The sequence below is a fragment of the Spermophilus citellus genome, assembly GCF_964194105.1.
Source record: "Spermophilus citellus genome assembly, chromosome: 6".
Taxonomy (NCBI): domain Eukaryota; kingdom Metazoa; phylum Chordata; class Mammalia; order Rodentia; family Sciuridae; genus Spermophilus; species Spermophilus citellus.
The window spans coordinates 28,918,515-28,939,505 of NC_138187.1; the positions used below are offsets into that span (position 1 = coordinate 28,918,515).

Sequence of the window (20,991 nt, forward strand, 5' to 3'; positions counted from 1 at the left end):
TTTATTTTTAATATATTTTTTTATTTGTAGATGGACACAAGACCTTTATTTTGTTTTTATTTTTGTGGTGCCAGGGATCAAACCCAGTGCCTCAGGCATGCTGGGCAAACACTCTACCTCTGAGCCACAACCCTGGCCCCAGGAGCTGTTTGAGTGAGACTCATCTTTCTCTGTATCCCCAAATTCCTATCTCATGATGTCTGATGATTACACATCCCACTCTGTCTGACCTGTGTCGAAGTCCCCTGCTCTGCCTAGCATGGACCCGTTTAGGGGTGGGGGGGGTTGGTTTCTTCAGGGTTATAGCCAGGATTGGCTTTCCTGTGTCACTAGGAGGCCAGCATGTATTCATTGAGAAGTATTGTGTAAATGATTGCTACTCCCAGGATATACTAAGGACCATTCCTCAATGAACACGAATTTATTATTTTTCGTACTGGGGATTGAACGCAGGGCCACTTAACCACTGAGCCACACCCCCAGCCCTCTTTTATATTTTATTTAGAGACAGGGTCTCCCGAGTTACCTAGGGCCTCTCTAAATTGCTGATTTGAACTTCAAACCTCCTGCCTCAGCTTCCGGAGCCACTGGGATTACAGGCATCCACAACAGGATGGCGGGAATACCAGTTTCTTGTCCCCGGTTTCTGAATGTTGTAACTTCCTGAGTACTAATCTTTCATTCCACTTCTCTCCTTGGCTGACAGAGTAGCTCTGCTGGGGATGGGAGGAACTTTAGGATGTGACCCTGAAGGTCAGCTCCAGCCAGTTCCACGTGGATGTCCAGCAGGGGAGCTGCCCACATCACCAAGAGAGGTGGCCTCCAGCAGTGATGTCAAGGCCCCCTGCCCCTTCCTGCCTCCCAGAGGAGCCGGTATAGAAAAGGAATTGAAAGGCAGCTAGAGGTTGTCCAGTCTTTGATACTTAAACTCTCATTTCCCTAAGGTCTGGGGTAGCTTCCTATACTTGTTCTTAGCCAAAAATCAGAGAAGCATGCAGCTTCCTACAGAAACTTGGGCAATCAACAGTTCACGTGTAGATTTTAAACTTCGACTTTATACTTCCTAGTAGCAGGGAGAAATGAGAAATGTTAAAGGACGAATGAAAATCCTTACAAATACGTGATGCAAATATCAAGGATTATGTTGAACTCATTCATTAAGATGTTAAAAGCTGCCAGGTGTGGTGGCACACACCTGCTGAGACTGGCTTTTAGCTCCAAACCTCCTGCCTCAGTCCTAGCTACTGTCCCTTAAAAGCAACACCCCCCAACAAAGGGCTAAAGCTGGAGGATTTCCGGTTCAAAGCCAGCCTCAGCAATTTAGCAAGGCCATAAGCAACTCAGACCCTGTCTCAAAATAAATCATAAAAAGGGCTGGGTATGTGGCTCATTAATTAAGTGCTCCTGGGTTCAATCCAGTACCAAAAAAAAAAAAAAAAAAAAAAAAAAAACCAAAAAACTAAAATGTATACAGTGTTTCCAAATACCCAGCTCAAAATATGCTAAAGATTTATATTTCCACCCTGAAGGTGGGCCTGGTGGTTCATACATTTAATCTCAGCTACAAGGCAGGCTGGGGCAGGAGGATGACAAGCAAGTTCAAGGCCAGTCTCAGCAATTTAGGCCTTAAGCAATTTAGCAAGACCCTGTCTCAAAATATAATAGGGGCTGGGGATGTGGCTCAAGCGTGCTCGCCTGGCATGCGTGCAGCCCGGGTTCGATCCTCAGCACCACATACAAACAAAGATGTTGTGTCTGCCGAAAACTAAAAAATATCAAAAAATTCTCTCTAAAAATAATAATAAGCTGGAGATGTTGAGATAGGGATTTAGGATAAAAAGAAGACTGAATCTTAAAGGAAATGCCAGCAAGTCACTGAGATTCAGAAAGCACAGCTGTAAATCTTGTGCAACATGCCCTTGGCCTTGCCCTTGTAAGATAAGGGAAATACCCAGCGCAAGGACATTGGCTGAAATGGTGCACCTTGCCCTGGGTCCACCTTCAGTCCAGTCCTGACGCAGTCCTTGTACAAATATTGCACCCCCACCCCAAGTCAGGGCTACTTATTACTCTGGAGACCATCTAGATTCTCCCTTGACTGTGTATCTGCCTTAAGACCCCTGTCTGTGTCTTGTCTGGCTTATGCTAAAATTCTTTTCTCTCAAGTATGCCTAGAGCCGAGTTCCCCCTCTCTCCTTGGGAACTCCTCTGACCCTTCTCCAGAGACATTCCTCCTGTGAAAATGTGGCTCAATGGTTAAGCACCCCTGGATTTAATTTCCATACTAGTAATAAAAAAAGATATTTTAGAGTGTCATATTTTTAATTCTAACAGTTCTACTTCAGGTTGATGTGTTTGGAGCCCCAAAGAGAATTATTTGCGCCAGGCACACACATATAATCCCAGGGGCTCAGGAGGCTGAGGCAGGAGGATTGCAGGCTCAAAGCCAACCTCAGCAACAGCGAGGTGCTAAGTAACTCAGTAGACCCTGAATAAAATACAAAATAGGGCTGTGGCTGTGGCTTAGGGTTTGAGTGCCCCTGAGTTCAATCCCTGGTGCGCGTGCGCGTGCGCACACACACACACACACACACACACACACAATTATTTGCATTTCTCGAATAGGGATTTTGAGGGTGATTTTGCTAAGAACACTGACTGTTCCCTTGTGCGCTGCAGCAGGAAGTGAAACTTGCTTTTAGTGGGAACTTAAAGCAGGGGAAAGTCTGGCACCTCTGTTTGCAATGTGCACCTATGTCCCTTATTACTTTAAACTTTGGGTAAGATCCCTGATCAGCTCCTGTCTGTAGACATGTTAAAACCTTAGGTTCCGTCTGAAAACTGGTGATACAAGGCTGATGGCCCCAAATTAGGTAAATCTATCTTGTCCTCCATCAAAGCTAAAGGCACTAGGGTAAGAGTAGCTAAAGTACTTTGAAGGCTTGCAGGGACCTGAAAATAAACAGATTGTTAACTGCCAGACTCCTGGAGGGTACCCAGAAGTCTCCAGTCATTGCCTGAAACCTTCCAGCAACAGCCGCCTTGCAGGCATCTCACCCCCTGACAAGAATGCCCCCATAAGTGGAAGCAAATACCCCAGGATAGAAACTGAAGCTGCCCAGCTCAGCAGAAGCAATCCTGGCTTCCAGGAACTCACAGAACCAGATCTGAGTTATGGCCAACCAGACCACCATTTGTTTTATTTTTTCTTTTGTACTGGGAATTGAACTCAGGAGCGCTTAACCACTGAGCCGCATCCCAAGATCTTTTTATTTTTTATTTTGATACAGGGTCTCACTAAATTGCTGAGGCTGGCTTTGAATTTGCAATACTCCTGTCTCAGCCACAGGAATCACTGAGATTAGAGGTGTGGGTCACCACATCTGGCTCAACCAGAACACATTTTGACCAAGACTGCTTATTGACACACACACCTCTCACACTCTCCTCTATTCCTTCCCCTTTTCAAACCTGAAGCTCAGGGCTGGCACATGCCTGTAATCCCAGAGAATTGGGAGGCTGAGGCAGGAGGATCACAAATTGGAGACCAGCCTTAGCAATTTAGCAAGGTCCTAAGGACTTAGTTGAGACTTTATCTCAAAATAAAACAAAAAAGAAAGGGCTGGGAGGGCTGTGGCTGGGCTCAGTGGTAGAGCGCTCGCCTAGCACATGTGAGGTGCTGGGTTCCAACCTTAGCACCACATATAAATAAATAAATTAAATAAAATAAAGGTATTGTGTCCATCTACAACTAAAAAAAAAAGGGCTGGGGATGTGGCTCAATGGTTAAGTAACCCTGGGTTCAATCTCTGGTCCCCACAAAAAAAAAAATAAAATAAAATAAAAAAGAAACCTAAAGTTCATGCCAGCAGCTCTGATCACAGTGCTGATGCCACTTGGTCCCTCCTGTCTTCCAGGTATACTTACATTGATAAGTTCCTTTCCTGACTTTCTCCATTACTTTTTCTGTTTGGTTTCTGGGGTGAACAGCTGGATCTGATTCACTGGGACCCCCAGAGTCAGGCCTCTGGCCTAGGAACCCTGGTAACATTTCTATCAATTTTCTGCCATTTACAGAGTTGTTAAATTCTTTAGTCAAAGACAAAGCCTCTCCTGGAGGGTTGCTTCAGAAGCATTTTGACTCTTGCAGAGTTTTTCATGGTGCCATCTCCGTATAGATATATCAGGTATTTTTTCGCACTGTACCCTAAGCAGCTCCTGTAAGCCAGTGGAAGTTCTCAGGGGAAAGTCAGATACCACCAGACAAGTAAAGCTGAGCGAGCTGTGGATGGAAGCTCAGTGGTACTGTGCATGCGCAAAATTCAATCCCTAGCACCCTCCCCTCTCCCCCACATATGCAGAGGCAACATTAACAACATATTTAGCTTAAAGATCAAATTGGCTTTTGGGCTGGAGTTGTAGCTCAACAGTAGAGTGTTTGCCTAGTGCAAGAGAGGCACCGGGTTTGATCCTCAACACCACATAAAAATAAATAAACAAAATAAAGATATTGTGTCCAACTACAACTATATATATATATAGTTGTAGTTGGACACAATATAAAATATATTTAAATATATATATATATATATATATATATATATATATATATATATATATAATCATATTGGCTTTTATTTTTATTTTTTACAGCACTGGGAATTGAACCCAGAGCCTTGTACATGCTAGGCAAATGCTATACTGCTGAGTCCCAGCCCTCTTTATTTTTTTAAATTTGGAGATAGGGTATAACTAAGTTGTTCAGGTGGGCCTTGAACTTACATTCTCCTGCCTTGGCCTCCTGAGTAGCTGGGATCAGCCTCCTGAGTAGCTGGTTTACATGTGTGTACAACCCTGACCAGCTTCAAACTGGCTTTTTAAAAAATTTATTTTGGTGGTGCTGGGGATTGAACCCAGGGCCTTGTTGTGCATGCAAAGCAAGCACTCTACCAACTGAGCTGTATCCCCAGTCCTTCAAACTGGCTTTTATTAGCAATTATAAAGTTAGGCTGCATCTTGTTCTACTAGACATGGCAGAAGGGTTGATTTTTATTAGGTGGCTGGAGCAGAAATAAGAAGACCTCAGCAGATTAGGGGTTGGGGATTTAGCTCGATTGTTTTTTTTTTTTAATATTTTTATTTTTTAGTTCTCGGCGGACACAACATCTTTGCTGGTATGTGGTGCTGAGGATCGAACCCGGGCTGCACGCATGCCAGGCGAGCGTGCTACAGCTTGAGCCACATCCCCAGCCCTAGCTCGATTGTTGAACATTTGCCCAGCACGCACTTAAGTCCTGGGTTCAATTCCCAGTAATACACACACAAAGATCAGTTAACATCAGGTTACTTCAAATTACTCTCCTTGTACGGGTTAAAACACAGGGGACTTCCTTATGCTAGCTAAAACTGGCCTGTTTAAGGATTGACCTTTCTCAGAAGGTAAAAAGCTTAGCATGTGTGACTCCATTTTGGTTTTATTTGTTGAGGCCTAGGACAGAAACTCAGTCCAAAACAATGGTCTCCTATAAATCTTTTGTCCCATATTTTTTTAATCGGGTGCACTATAGTTGCACATAATGTTGGGATTTGTTGTTACATATTTGTACATGCACACAATATAGCAATATGATTTGGCCTGTATTATTCACCAGTATTTCCTCTTTCCCTCCCTCTCTCTGGCCCCATCCTTCTAGGCTCTCCGCTGGATTTTCATGAGATTCCACATATGAGAGAAAATGTATGCCCCTTGACTTTCTGAGTTTGGCTTATTTCACTTAATGTAACGTTCTCAAGTTCCATTCACTTTGCTGCAAGTAACATAGTTTCATTCTTTATGGATGAATAAAACTCCACTGTGTTCATATTCCATATACCACATTTTCTTTATCTATTCATGCATCAATGGTCCCATCGGCTATTGTGAATTGTGCTGTATAAACATGGGTCTGCATGTGTCCCTATAGTATGAGGACTTTAATACTTTTAGGATAAATACCAAGGCATGGCATAGTTGGGTCATAGAGTGGTTTCATGCCTAGTTTTTTTTTTTTTTTTTTTGGTGGGGGGAGGGAACTGGGAATTGAACTGAGGGGCACTCAACCACTGAGTCACATCCATAGCCCTATTTTATATTTTATTAGAGATAGCATCTCACTAAGTTGCTTAGCATCTTGCTAAATTGCTGAGGCTGGGGGCTGGGATTGTGGCTCAGAGGTAGAGTGCTTGCCTAGCATGCATGAGGCACTAGGTTCGATCCTCAGCACCACATAAAAAATAAAAAATAAAGGTATTGTGTCAATCCACAACTAAAAACTAAAACTAAATGTTTAAAAAAAAATTGCTGAGGCTGGCTTTGAACTCGTGGTCCAAGTGCCGAGGTGTAACCCAGTGGTAGAATGCCTGCTTCACTGAACATTCCTGAGGGGCCTCTTGCCCTCAGCCTTATGATGGGAAGGCTGGCTTGTCCCCATATCACAACTGATCCCTTCTCTTGAACAGCTCATATATACCAAATCAGGGCACGAGATGATTACTTTGCAGTGAGAATAGCAGTAGAGGTGGGGACACAGGAAGATTGTGGTGACTGAACTACTCAGATGAATTAACTGTGAGCAGGTTGTATAAGTCAATTATTTCGGTCTCTTAGGAATGGAGCCAGGAAAAGGGATGAGCCCTTTCAAACGAACTAACTAACTTCCTTCCTTCCTTCCTTCCTTCCTTCCTTCCTTCCTTCCTAGGGAAGCTTAACCACATAGCCATATCCCAGCCCTTTTTATTTTTATTATTATTTTTTTTAATTTTGAGATGGGGGTCTTGCTAAGTTGTTTAGGGCCTTGCTAAATTGCTGAGGCCAACTTCAAACTAGTGATCCTCCTGCCTCAGCCTCCCAAGTTGCTGGGATCACAAATGTGTGCCTGGTTCAAACCACTTTTCAAGGGACAAGGACTTAGATAAAATGGTGCTTTGGATTAAGAGCGGTCTACTCCTCAGGACTGTAAAGCCCTGGTGCTTTCGTTGGTGGTGTAGGTCAGACCTGTGTCCTCAGTGGCCCCCATCACCAAGAGATGCCAGGTACTGTCCATTCATCAGAAATAATGAGCACTGCAGCTGTGGCTTCTAATCAATCTCTCCAGAGTATCAGTTGGAGACCAATTAGTGGAGGCTCTAAGCAACAAATTCTGCCTTTCCAAGAAAAAAGGTCAGAAACTCTGCTGAGCCCCTTAGCAATGATATTGAGCCCCAGTCTCTTGGCTTTTCTCAGGTTTAAGTTGATCTTTTCTTGCTCCTGGGTAAAGCAGGGGCAGAGTCCAGGATTAGAACATTCAGAGGCAATGAAATCTGCCACTAGGAATCTTAAACAGGACCCTTTTTTTTTTTTTTCCAGTATTGGGTGTTAAACCCAGGGGTGCTTTACCACTGAGCCAGACCTTTTTATTATTTATTTATTTAATTGTTGTTGTTGTTGTTCAAGGGATTGAACTAGGGGCGCTTAACCACTGAACCACATCCCAGCCAGACTTATTTTTTTATTTTCAGGGAGGGTCTCACTAAATTGGCCAGGTTGGTCTGGAACTTGTGATCCTCCTGGGGACCCTCCTGATTCACTGGAATGACAGGCATGTGCCACCACGCCCAGCTCTACTAGCTATTTTGAAATACACAATTAATTGCCATCAATCATAATTACCCTGCTACCCTATAGAGCATCTGGCGTCATTCCTATCTTTCTGCGCCCCTTTTAATCTAAGTTTCTATGGTGAATGCCAGTCTCCATGCTGTGGCTGGCAGTCACTTTCTTTCTTGGGCAGAGTCATTCATTCTCGGTGGCTGGGGAGTACTGGCAGGTCCTTGGGCAGGCCACAGGAACCATCTTTGAGAAGTTAAAAAAAAAAAAAAAAGCTGAGCATGGTGGCACAGGCCCAGCGACTGGGGAGGCTGAGACAGGAGGATCACCAGTTCAAATCCAGTCTCAGCAACAGCAAGGCACTAAGCAACTCAGTGAGACCCTGTCTCTAAATAAAACACAAAATAGGTCTGGGGTTGTGGCTCAGTGCCCCTGAGTTCAATCCCTGGTACCAAAAAAAAAAAAAAAAAAAAAAAGTAAAAAAATAAAAAGAAGTCCCCAGGGGACTGGGGATGGAGCTCCCTGTTTACCTGAGAAGCTTGAGGCTCTCGTGTTTGTGTCACAGTATAGCCATTAAAAAAAAAAAAGTGTCCCCTCTAGTTGGACAGTTTATGACAGAGAGATGCCTCACCAAGAACATCTCCCTGTCACTTGACTCTGGGATACTAACCTTTGTGCAAGAGGCTTGTCCAACCTGCCCTACTGTGTGTGTTGGGGGTTTGTGCCTAGTGGAGAGCAGGGGATGCTCCCAAGTAAGTAAGACTTCTTTTTTTTTTAAAGAGAGTGAGAAAATTTTTTTAATATTTATTCTTTTTAGTTATCGGTGGACACAACATCTTTGTTTGTATGTGGTGCTGAGGATCGAACCTGGGCCGCACGCATGCCAGGCGAGCGTGCTACAGCTTGAGTCACATCCCCAGCCCCAAGACTTTTTTTTAATATTGATTTTTTAGTTTAGGTGGACACAATATTATTTTTATGTGGATAGAAACCAGTGCCTCACACATGCTAGGGAGCGCTCTATCTCTGAGCCCCAGCCCCAGCCCAGGAATGCATTTTTTAAAATGTCTCAGCGACCCAGAACATAAATGTCTCATCTCATCCCCCTACTTTCTGGGTGCTTCTGGGGTTTTTCTCCTAGAAACTTTCTATGCCTGCAAACCTATGGATTATAGGCAGTCAAACATGTTTGTTTACAAATAGGTGAATCTTCTACTCTCTCCTTTGTTTTGAAAGTTCCTCTTTTACTTAACAATAGATGTTGGCCACCTGTTGGAGTCAGCAGTCCAGAATCTTCCCCTTTCTTTCTAAAGACTTCCTGGAGTCCCATAGTTATTTAATCAGCTCCCTCCTGCTGGGTGATTCAGACCTCAGGGCTCTTTTCTATGCATATTAAAGTTCTGGGTGAAAGGGGCTAATCCCAGTTTTCCTCATTTCCAATCCCTGAGGGGAATCCCGCTGCAGCATGGGGACAAGGCACACCCAACCCGCACTAACCTAAAATAAAGAAATGGCCTTTCCATTCTGTCTGGTGCTGCCTTACCTTACTTCTCATCACGGTCAGAACTCTTTTATTTTTCCTTGAATAAAAATAGTCTTTTCAGGTTTTAAAAATGAAACCCATTCAAATGATCTGAGAAAAGTACAAAGAAAATTAAAAAAATCACCTGTGATCCTCAGATGATCTTGTGTTGACCCTTTGTCCTTCAGACACACAAAGCCAAGGGCAACCTATGAAGGTGGCATGACTCCCTTCCTGGGGGTCTGTCCTCTGCCTCCCCCTTCCCAATAAGGTATAGAACAGAAAGATTTTTCCAGCCCTTTTGATTTTTTTATTTTGAGTTTTGAGACAGGGTCTCTTAGTTGCTGAGGACCTTGCTCCTGATGCAGCCATCTCCTCTTCTGGATTTCCTGTTTTTCTGAAAGTCAGTGCTGGACTGGGGGCACAGGTCAGCTGTAGAGCACTTGCCTGGCAAATTTGAGGCTCAATGATAAAGCACCCTTGGGTTCAATCCTCAGTACTGGGGGAAAAAAATACTTTGAAGAGGTCTCTGATCCCTTCTGGCATGTGCAGACAGAGTAAAAGGTGGTATTTATGAACCAGGAAGCCAGCCCTCCCCAGACATTGATTCTGCTACCATCTTTTTTAAAAATTTTATTTATCTTTTTAGTGTCTGGGATAGAACTCAGAGATATTTACCCACTGACCACATCCTCAGTCCTTTTTAAAAATTTTTTTATTTTGACACTGGGTGTTGCTAAATTGCTTAGGGCCTTACTAAATTGCTGAGGCTGGTTTGAACTTGCAAGCCTCCTGCCTCAGCCTCCTGAGCTACTGAGATTCCAGGGCGGTACCATGGCATCCAGCCAAATTTCTATTGCTTATAAACCACCAAGTCTGTGGTGTTTCCTTATAGCAGCCCAAAGAGACTAAGACACCCCAGGTGAGCTCCATATCATTGCCAGGGACACCAAAGTCCCCATCTCTAGCCCAGATCTCTCCAGAGCTTTGTATCTGGCTACCCCACCCCTTCTATGGACCCTTCCCTGGCTCCCACACTGGTCCCCGATCTTGGTTTCCTCAGCCAGAAATGGATGGGCCCAGGAGCCCTCCAGAGCTCTACTTCGTTCAGATCTCAGCCCTGGGAGTTACCTCCCTTCCCCAGGGCCTTGGTTCCAGCCAAGCCACATCCCCCAAATTTCTGATATGGTCCCTAAAGTCCATCCTGTCTTACTCAACCTCTCCTTTCCTGCTTTCTGGGTTCAATTTCCCCCCCTTACCCTCTTCATGTGCCCCCACACCAGACCACACAGTTCTTTTCCCTGCCTCTTGAATGGCCAGGCACTCTGCCCCCTCTCTCTTTGTAAGGGCTTTCTAGTACTCCATCCAGGGAATTCTTTCTCTGGGCTTCAGAACCCCACTCAAGCCTCTCTTGTTCTTGTTTTAGGGTCTTGGGGATTAAACCCAGGGGTGCTCTACCACCCAGCTAGAGCTATAATCCCAGCCCATTTTGTTGTTATTTTGAGACAGAGTCTCACTGAACTGCTGAGCCTGGCCTCTGGATTTGTGATCTTCCTGCCTCAGCCTCCTAAGACACTGGGATTGTAGGCATCCCTGGCCACCACTACTGGCACATCTTCCATGCTTCTTGATCATAGATTTCCCATCATTATTTTGTAATTGGTTAAGTGTCTGTCTTCCAAACTAGATAGGAAGCGCTCCCAAGAAAGAAACCAAGTTTCTACTTCCCCTTTGAATCCCAGGTATGTGAGAGTGTGAGAAATAGAAAGTCCCTGGTCCATTTTCAGAATATAGCCTTAATTGGATCCAATTATAGTCATTTTAATTATAGACCTTCCCTTTGCCAGCCCCAATTTTAAAATTAGTTAATCAAGTAGATGGTACCCTGAGCTTCTCCAACCAGGGCAAAAAGCCAGGCTATGTTAGGGATAAAAGCAGGTGGACTCCCCACCCAGGTTCCCTGGCTCGTCAGGTTCTGGTAGCACACCCTTTTGGCAGGAGTAAACACTGTGCCTACCCACTGTGGAACATGGTGTTTGATTTCTTGCGGCACCTTGCTATTTCTAACAGAACAGGACCTGGCAGCTTGTATGTACCAGAAAACACTATTTAAAATGAGTCAGAGCCCAGCATGGTGGTGAGTGCCTGTAATCCCAGTGGCTTCAGAGGCTGAGGCAGGTGGATCAGAAGTTCAAGGCCAGCCTCAGCAATTTAGCAAGGCCCTCAGTAACATAGCATGACCTTGTCTCACAATAAAAAGTAAAATGGGCTGGGAATGGAGCTCAGTGGTAACCCTGGGTTCAACCTCTAGTATGAAATAAAATGAGTCAGAAAGGAATTTGGTGGCCCACACCTGTATGTAATCTTAGCGACTCTGGAAGCTGAGTGAGGAGGATCTCAAGTTCTAGGAGAGCCTGGACAACTTAGCCAGCAAGACCCTGTCTCAAAATAAAATAAAATAAATAAAGAAAAGACAGCAAAAAGAAAAAATTGAATGAGTCAAAACCGACATGGAGGTAAGGGTCTATAGTAATAACTACTCAGGAGTCTGAGGAAGGAGGATCTCTAGAGCCCAGGAATTCAAGGCCAGCCTGGGCACATACAGCGAGACACCCCCATCTCAGAATTTTTTTAAGAATGTGTTAATTACATATTAGGAAGTCAATGAGCAAACAAGCTAAGGACTGTATACATACAGGCAGGTGTGACTTCGGCCCCGCCCCTCCCGGCGGCCACGCCCCACAGACGCCTCGCCCCTGGAACTACAATTCCCAGAAGGCCCCGCGCGGCGAGCATGCGCAGCGCGGCACTCGGAAGCTGCGACGCCGAGTTTCACTCCGGCTACCTCCTGGTCGGACTCGGGAGCTGCAGACGGATCTCTTCCCAGGCCGAGCCGGACTGGAGCCGGAGCGCGGTGGTGTTCTCAGGCAGTCCCCTCGGCCTCCTCAGCCTCGGTGAGAGGGGCGGGCAGGGGTCCCGAGGGCAGAAGGTGTGTGTGTGGGGGACACCGAGCCCAGCTGGGACCGGAAGGGGGCGGTCGTGCGAGTGAGGGCGGCTGGGCCGGGCAGGAGGGGAGCCCGGGGTCCCGGGGGACTGGGCGGACTGGACGCCTGGAGGCGCGAGTCGGAGCACGGAGTTGCCCGGAGCTGGGGACACGGAGGGCGGGGAGGGGACTACCGGGCTCTCGGGGAGGCGAGCCCCTGGGAGTTCGGGTCTCACAGGACCTGGAGGCGCTGGGGGGACCTTGCCACCGCTCGCTGGCTCGGGTGTGCATTCTTCTGGGGTTTGCGTCCCGGCGTAGGACTCCCTGGGCCCGGGGCTGCACTCGGGAGGAGTTTGCCTCCAAACTCTGCGTCTCTCCTCGCTTCTCAACTGGGCTCTCCCTTCCCGCATGCTCCTGGGTCACTTGGAAGGGGTCCTTAGTGTAGCTGAAGAGGATTTACAGGACTTTCTTTTTCTGGAGCTCCGTCTTTCTGGGCCAGCTGCTGTCCTCCGCGCTGGCTTCACTTCCCTAAGTGCTAACAGCATTGAAATAGGATGTGTACAGAGGCGTGGACCCTGGAGGAACTAAAAATATTTCTGCGTGCCATCCTAGCTCCTTTAGAGTTCTAGAAAGTAGATTTTCTGGTAGCCAGAATCAGGGTCAGCTTAAGCTATTCGGGTAACCAGGCCCCTTGTTCATTTGCTGTGTGGTCTTGGCCAAATTTTTGCCCTCTCTGGTGCATTGATTCCTGGATGCCTAAACTGTAGACTGGCCTCAGAAGTCCTGTTAGGTCCTTCTGGGAAAGAGCTCAATTTTTTTTTTTTAAACCATTCCCTTGATTGTTGAGTAGGCTGAGAAAGACTCTACCTTCTGCTCTGCCCAGGCTGTTGGAGAATAAATCTGGCTATTTCCAGTCCCCAGCCACAGCACACCGATTCAACATCTGTGCACTCATTTTTCCTAACTGCTGTTTCTCAAATTAAAACCTGATCATCTTCTTGTTGGCAAAGGTGCTTGGAATTTGTGTCGCTGAGTCAGCAGGCCCTTCAGATTTGCCCGGTTTTTGTTGTTTGCATTTCATATCAAGATGGGAACTCAAACAAGTTATTCCTCCTAAAGATCTGGTGTCTCCATCAAGAAGGGACAGTTTGTGCCAGCTCTCCGGAGAGACCAGGTGAGAGGCAGGGGGATCTTGACTTTGCTGCCGATGCAATCTAGTTTTCAGTAGAGAAGATGGGCACTGCGGAGGGTGCAGTTCCACTAGGATGAGAGAGATCCTGGGAATTATTGTTGATTGCTAGATAAATTCAGGTGGCTTATTGCCAACTCCTCCTGTCCAACCAGTCTTAGAGGATGCTTTTGACTTCGGGACACGCTGTATGGGATGGAGGACATAAGTCATGATTTATGTATTGGAATGGGAATTTTCATTTCTTTGGTTGCACAAACCTCTCCTGGGTGCCAGACAAGATCTCCATCTTCTGGGAACTTGTTTGGGTGGAAAGACAAGACACCCCACAGTTAGTAAGGAGACTTTGTCAGTGTGCTAGTGTGGCTCTAGGGGAACACAGGGCAGAGACCCCTCTCAGAGGGAGTAGGAAGTAGTAGGTCAGGAAAGTTCTAGACCGTGACCCCTAGCTGGGTTGTGGAGGAGGAGTGGAATTTGAAAGCAGGGAGGAAGCCCAGCAGGGCAGCAGCATTTGCAGAATCCTGAAGGCATCCAGGCAGGGCTAGATCAACTTAGGTGGCTCTGTGGCCAGAGCAGCAAGTGGGGTGAGGGCAGAGAAGGCTGGAAAGGTAGGAGGGTCCTGACAGGTGCTGTGGTTTGTCCCCCAAAGGATCACATGCTGGAAACATGTGAACCCAGTGTGGTGGTGAGGTGGTGGAACTTTTAAGAGGTGGGGCCTTCTGGAAGGTCATTAGACCATGGGGGCCCACTTTCATGAATGGATGAATGGTTTTGTGGAGTGGATTGGGCCTTCTAGGAGTGACCGAGTTCTCCAGAGAGCAGGTTGATAGAGTGGCCACCCCACATGCTTGGGCACTCCTGTGCCTCAGTTTCCCTTTACACTTCTCCGTTATTCTTTTTTTTTTTTTTTAAAGATAGAGTGAGAGAGGAGAGAGAGAGAGAGAGAGAATTTTTTTTTTAATATTTATTTTTTAGTTATCGACGGACACAACATCTTTGTTTGTATGTGGTGCTGAGGATCGAACCCAGGCCGCAGGCATGCCAGGCGAGCGCGCTACCGCTTGAGCCACATCCCCAGCCCCTCCAGCCATCAGAGTTAATGAGCCAGTTTTTTTTTTTTTTTACCCAGTATCAGGTATTCTGTTTAGCAACACACAGTAAACATGCTCTGGGGCATGGAGGAATTTTAGCACAAAAACTTCACTAGGGCCTTTTTCTTTTTTCTTTTTTTTTTTAGTGGGGAGAGTACCTGGGATTGAACTCAGGTGCCTTCATCACTGAACCACATCCCCAGCCCTATTTTGTATTTTATTAGAGACACGTCTCACTGAGTAGCTTAGGGCCTAACTAAATAGCTGAGGCTGGCTTTGAATTCACAATCCTCCTGTTTCAGCCTTCTGAGCCTCTGGAATTACAGGCATGCACCACCATGCACAGCTATACCTGTGTATTTCTAAGAAAAGTAAAAATGTGAGGTTATATTGTTAAGATTTATGCAGACTGTTTGGTGTTGTTGGGCTCATGTGTTTATACTGCTACATAAGATTGATGGTGTGAAGGGATCACCCTTCTCTCAGCTGATCATCATTGATGGGCACTTCATTGCTTCCGTGGTTTGTTCTTTGAGCACCCTGCCGTGAATATTTCCATGCAAGTGTTGTGTTATGCCTTGGCAAGAACATAAACCGGAGGCTGGGCACAGTGCTGCACGCCTGTAATCCAGCGGCTCAGAAGGTGGAGGCAGGAAGATCATGAGTTTGAATCCAGCTTCAGCAATGGCGAGTTGCCAAGCAACTGAGACCCTGTCTCTTTAAAAAAAAAAAAAATGTACGGAGTAGTATTTTGCTGGTCCTGGGGTAAGTAAATGTTCAGTGTTTTGGATATGGGTCCTGGTTTTCCATCTGAGCATCAGCTGAGAGGCCGGTGGTTGCTCCACTTTTCACTAAAACTTGCCCTTGGCAGACTTTTTTGTTTTGGCTAATTAAATGGGTGTGAAATGCGGTCTTTGGGATGGATCTTGGTTCTTAGGTCCCTGATCCCTGACATTGAACATCTCTTAGGTGTATTGATGTACGTGTTTCTTGTGAAGTATTTGTTCGTGTGTTTTGCCAGTATTTCTGTGGGGTTCTTGGTGCTTTTTAAAATTGATTTATAGGAGCTCTGTCCCTCGTATATATTGTGTGTATCTTTACCCATCTTGTAATGTACTTATCCCTTTTATATAAGTGTCTTTTGTTGATCAACCAATCTTTTGTTTTGGTACAGGGGGTTGAACTCATGGATGTCTAACCACTGGGCCACATCCCCCTCTTTATTTTGAGGCAGGATCTCACTAAGTTGTTTAGGGTCTTGCTAAGTTGTTGAGGCTGGCTTTGAACTTATGATCCTCCTGCCTCAGCCTCCAGAACCGCTGGAATTACAGGTATCTATCACTGCGCCGACTGTTTTTTTTTTTTTTTTTAAGTAGTGAATATTCCAAATCTTAAACACTGGCTCAATTAAAAAACAAAACTGTAAGTCAAACAAAACACATGTGCAGGCCAGATTGCCCCACGTCAGTGTACCCTGTGTTGATGGAGAAGGACAAAGATCCTAGAGACAATTGGGTTTACTTGGCCCCTTAGTGTCTTGGGCAAATGCTTCTTTTCTTTGGGCACCTTTTTTATTTTTTTATTTTTTATTTTTTTTTTAAAGAGGGAGAGAGAGAGAATTTTAATATTTATTTTTCAGTATTTGGCGGACACAACATCTTTGTCTGTATGTGGTGCTGAGGATCGAACCTGGGCCGCACGCATGCCAGGCGAGCGCGCTACCGCTTGAGCCACATCCCCAGCCCTCTTTGGCCACCTTTTCCTCAGTTACCAAGTGCACGTAACTGCTGTTCTGGACTGCAGTACCAAGCAGGGACATTTAGAAGGTATTTTTTTTTTTTTATTAAGAGAGAGGAAAGGGGGGGAGAGAGAGAGAGAGAGAGAGAGAGAGAGAGAATTTATTTATTTATTTATTTATTTATTTATTTTAGTTCTCGGAGGACACAACATCTTTGTTTGTATGTGGTGCTGAGGATCGAACCCGAGCCGCACGCATGCCAGGCGAGCGCGCTACCGCTTGAGCCACATCCCCAGCCCTTTAGAAGGTATTTAGCACAGAGCTTGGCAGAGGGGAAGCCTTGCCACCAGGGCCATTGATGTTAGGCCTACCACTGTGTCTGCCGCACCCCCAATTTGGCCCTGGTAGGCCTGAGAACCAGGGCTGTGTCCTCCCACTTGCTGCAGGTGGTCAGGTTGCTCTGGGCGAAGCAGGAATCACAGGTTCTTGATTCTGGAGGAGGTGGCTGCCCAGGGGGCAGTTGTGGATGCTGGGGCCTGAACTCTGGGTACTCTGTGGCTTTCTGATTCACACTTGGAAGGTTCTCTTCAGACCTGCTCCTGGAGGGCTCAAGTGTGGCCCCTGTCAGAAGAGGAATGCTCACTTGGGATCTGGCCACCTAGAGTGCAAGGGACAGGTGATGTTTGGTTTTTCACCTTCTCACAGAAACTCAGGCCTGGCTTGAACAGTCACTTTCCAAGGCCAAAGCCCCAGACCAAAGGGTTAGGGTTCCAGCACTTACCTGCATGCAGAAGGCCCTGAGTTCCATCCCCAGCACTACACCCAAAAAAAGGGGAAGAAAGCCCCTCAAAACCCCGTCTTACTGGACTTACAGGACAAGTGTAATCTTGAGGCTCTGGGATGGTTTGAATTTTACATTTTCTTGGAACTCGGGGATGTGTCTTGGCAAGAAGGTGCCATGGTAAGTTGACAAGGCCTGTCATTACTGAATAATTTGGTTTGGTGAGGGTTATGGTCTTCGGAAAGTGTTTGGTAAGCTAGGCTTGATGGCACATGCCTGTAGTTCCATTAATTCAGGAGGCTGAGGCAGAAAGATCTCAAGTTTGAGGCCAGCCTCAGCAACTTAGTGAGATCCTACCTCAAAATAAAATTTTTGAAAAAGGACTTGGGAAGTAGCTCAGTGGCAGGGAACCTGCCTAGTGTGCTGGAGGCCCTGCCTTCACCCCCTAGTGCTATACACAGACACAGAGCATTTGGTATTTTATTTATCTATATTTTGATACTGGGGATTGAACCCAGGGGTGCTAGGTCACTGAGCTGCACCCCAGCCCTTTCTGTTTTTTGTTTTGAGATGGTCTTGATAAGTTGCTGAGGGCCTTGCTAAATTGCTGAGGCTGATCTTAAACTTGTGTGTGATCATTTTGCCTCAGCCTCTGGAACTGCTGGGATTACAAGTGTGTACTGGTGCACTTGGCAGTGTTTGGTATTTTAGAGACTTTTCTATATGTAGAAGTGTGAATATTCATGCTGTAGAATTTTTTTTTTCTTTTGTGGGACTGGGGATTGAATCCAGGGCCTTGTGCATGCTAGGCAAGCACTCTACCAACTGAGCTTACTCAGCCTCATGCTGTAGAATTTCTGACAGCGGTTTTTTTTTTTTTTTTTTTAGTGGTGGTGCTGGGGATTGAACCCAGGGCTTTCTGGTTGTTATTACCGACCTGTACTACAGCACCTCAGAAGGGTTTTTTGTCCTTCCCAGCAGTGTGAAGTATTGGCTGTTGCCAGCACTGAGGACTGAAATTAAGTAAATTTTGCAAGTTCATGTGCAGAAAAAAAAAAACAACAACAACTCCCATTATATCTAATTTTTTTCTTTTTTTTTAAACATTAATTTTTTTTTTTTTTAGTTGGACACAATATCTTTCTATGTTTATTTTTATGTGGTGCTGAAGATCAAACCCAGTACCTCACACATGCTAGGCAAGTACTCTACCATTGAGCCACAACCCCGCCCTTATTTTTTTCTTTATTTGCATTGTTGGGGATCAACTTTGGGGTGTTGGCATGCAAGGCAAGCACTTGACTACTAAATTACACCTCCAGCCCTAATCTTTTTCCATTTGTCTGTCTGGTACCAGGGATTGAGCCCAGGGGCACTTAATCACTGAACCCCAGGCGCCCCCCCCCCCTTTTTTTTTTTTTGGAAGACTGGGAGGGTCTAAGTTGCTTAGGACCTTGCTAAATTGCTGAGACTGGCTTTGAATTTGTGTTTCTACTGCCTCAGCCTCCCGAGTCTCTGAAATCACAGGCTTGGGCCACCACACAGGTTCTGTTGTTTGTTTTTGTGGTACTGGGAACAGAACCCTGGACCTCAGACATGCTAGGCAAGCCCTCTACCACTGACCTACATCCCCAGCTTTTTAATATTTTAGTTTGAGGTAGGGTCTTGCTAAGTTGCTGAAGGATTTGCTGAATCTCTGAGGCTGGCCTTGAATTTTCAGTCCTCCTTTCTCAACCTCCCAAGTTGCTGGGATTACAGGCATGTGCCACTGTGCCTAGCTTTAATTTGTATTTTCTAAACAAAATTTCTACTAAAGTAGAATGTGTCTTTTGATTAGTTTGTATTTAGAATCTGATTTTCCCATGTCTTTGGAGAGGCTTCCTAACAGGACCCCATCTGCACTTATCTTTGAAGGTCATGTTCTGCGTACAGGTCATGCTTGTGGTGTCTAATGTGGGCTGTGGAGCTTTAGGCCCTTGCTTCTTGGAAAGCATCTAAAGGACCGAGGTAGCTCAGAAAATGGGTTGGGGGCAGTGGTGCAAGCCTGTAATCCCAGCTATGTGGGAGTCTGGGGCAGGAGGATAGCAGATTAGAGGCTAGCCTGGGTAATTTAGTGAGACCCTGTCTCAATAGAAAAAGGGCCAGGGATGTAGCTCAGTGGGAAGGTGTTCCTGTGCTCAATCCCCAGTGCCTCCTCCGTCTCCTCCCAAAAAAAGAACAAGAAAGAAAATAAAATTGCTTGAGGGGTAAGGTGGATTTGGTTGGAAAGTTCGTCCTATGCTGGGGAATCAGGTGGGAAGAGGTCTCCAAGTCACCTGGTTGTTTGGAACTCTATGCTTGCTTTTTTTTTTTTAAAATATTTATTTTTTAGTTGTAGGTGGACACAATATCTTTATTTCATTTTTATGTGGTGCTGAGGATCGAACCCAAGGCCCCATGTGTGCTAGGCAAGCACTCTACCACTGAGCCACAACCCCAACCCTCTATGCTTTCTTTTTAATGCAGTTCTAGGAAAGGAACCCCGGTCTTATGCATGCTAGTAAAGTGCTCTGCCACTGGGCTCTGCCTGCAACCAGAGTCCATCCCCAGTCCTCCAGGCTTTTTAAAACTGAGCTTATATAAAGTAGAAAGAACATCATGGACTTCATGGTTGGATAGACTGGGTGCTTGATCTTGGGTAAATACTTAATCTCCTGGGGCTTTAGTTCACTTGTATGTAAAATAGGGATAATTCCTACTTTTTTTTTTTGGTACTGAAGATTAAACCAGGGATGCAGCTAACACTGAGCTACATCAACCCTCTTTATTTTTATTTATTTATTTTGTATTAGGGAGTGAACCCAGGGGTGCTTAATCATATCCCCAGCCTTTTTTATATTTTATTTTGAGATGGGATCTCACTAAGTTGCTTAAGGCCTCCCTAAATTGCTGAGGCCGACCTTGAACTTGTGCTCCTCCTTCAGCCTGAAGGATTACAGGTGTGTATAGCAGCACTGGGCTTAATTCCTACCTTTGAATGTGGTTGAGGGGGTTGAGAGGGTTAGTGAGAAAAACATTAGGCATACTGCTAACCACACGGTAGGTGTGTTGCGTGCTTACCCACCTGAGAGTTCAGTGTACTCTGAAGTTACGGATTCTGCATTTCTTTATTCTTGGATCCTTAGGACTTTCATAAGCTTTTCATAAACATTTCAAGACTGATTCGTATTTCCTCATGAAGACCTTCCCTGATTGATTGAATTCCTATGTTGGGGCTGGGGTTTAACCTAGCATGCGTGAAGCCCTGGGTTGAATCTCAAGTACTGGGAGAATGTTCCCATGTTGTGGGGTAAGTTGCCTCCAGATTGAAGCTTTTTTCCACAGCTAATTATAATAGTAATTTTCACAATTAAGAACACCCTAAATGGCCCCCATCATTAGGCTCTGAAACAAATTAGGTTATTGAATTCCAGCACTGAGGTGGCTGCGGCTGTTCCCGAGGGCGGGTGCGTTGACCAGGGCTGTGTTGTGCCTCATTGCTGGGATCTGGCACTGAAGGTTACCCCTCCCTTGTCCTTGGTTTCAGACCCCGCGCAGTGCTGGACCTTTGAGGAGCTGCAGCCCCAGCTTGGGGTGGGCCAGACTCTGCCCTCTGGTAGTTCCCTGCTCCAGTGGGGAGACCAAATCCAGTAAGTGCAGTCGTGGGGGCCTCAGTGAGGCTTCTGTAGCTAAGTGCACAGGAGGGTGGAGTCATCTCCACTGAGAGGCTGTGCATGGAGGGCTCAGAAGGACAGGGGTTGAGTCTGGAAAGATGGGCTTGCTTGCTCAAGGCATCCTGTAGAAAGAGGGTAAAAGCCTGAACTCAGGCACCAGTGGGATCAGTGGCGGGGGTTGGGGAGTAGCCAGAGTGTTCTGGGGCTTGCTAGAATTGGATGTGGCTGAACATAAAGTTCCAAAACTGGAGAGCTCGGTGTGAGTGGGGACAGGACTGGCTGCCAAGCAGATCGCTAGCCATGTCATCCTGTCTTGAGTTTCCAGCACCCTGGCAGGGCTTGGACCCCAGGGGTCCTGGGTCTGTGGGAGC

The 20,991-nt window shown here is 46.0% G+C and overlaps 1 protein-coding gene across 6 annotated transcripts in view; it reads left to right on the forward strand.

The window, feature by feature from the left end:
* Window positions 1-11,963: 11,963 nt before the first annotated feature.
* DTX2 (deltex E3 ubiquitin ligase 2) overlaps window positions 11,964-20,991 on the forward strand; it is a 33,596-nt gene continuing 24,568 nt past the window's right edge. For 3 of the 6 annotated variants that reach the window (XM_081297936.1, XM_081297940.1, XM_081297941.1), the window contains exon 1: window positions 11,964-12,100. The gene's annotated coding sequence lies outside the window, so the exon portion shown is untranslated. The other 3 variants (XM_081297938.1, XM_081297937.1, XM_081297939.1) reach the window with 3 other exon arrangements.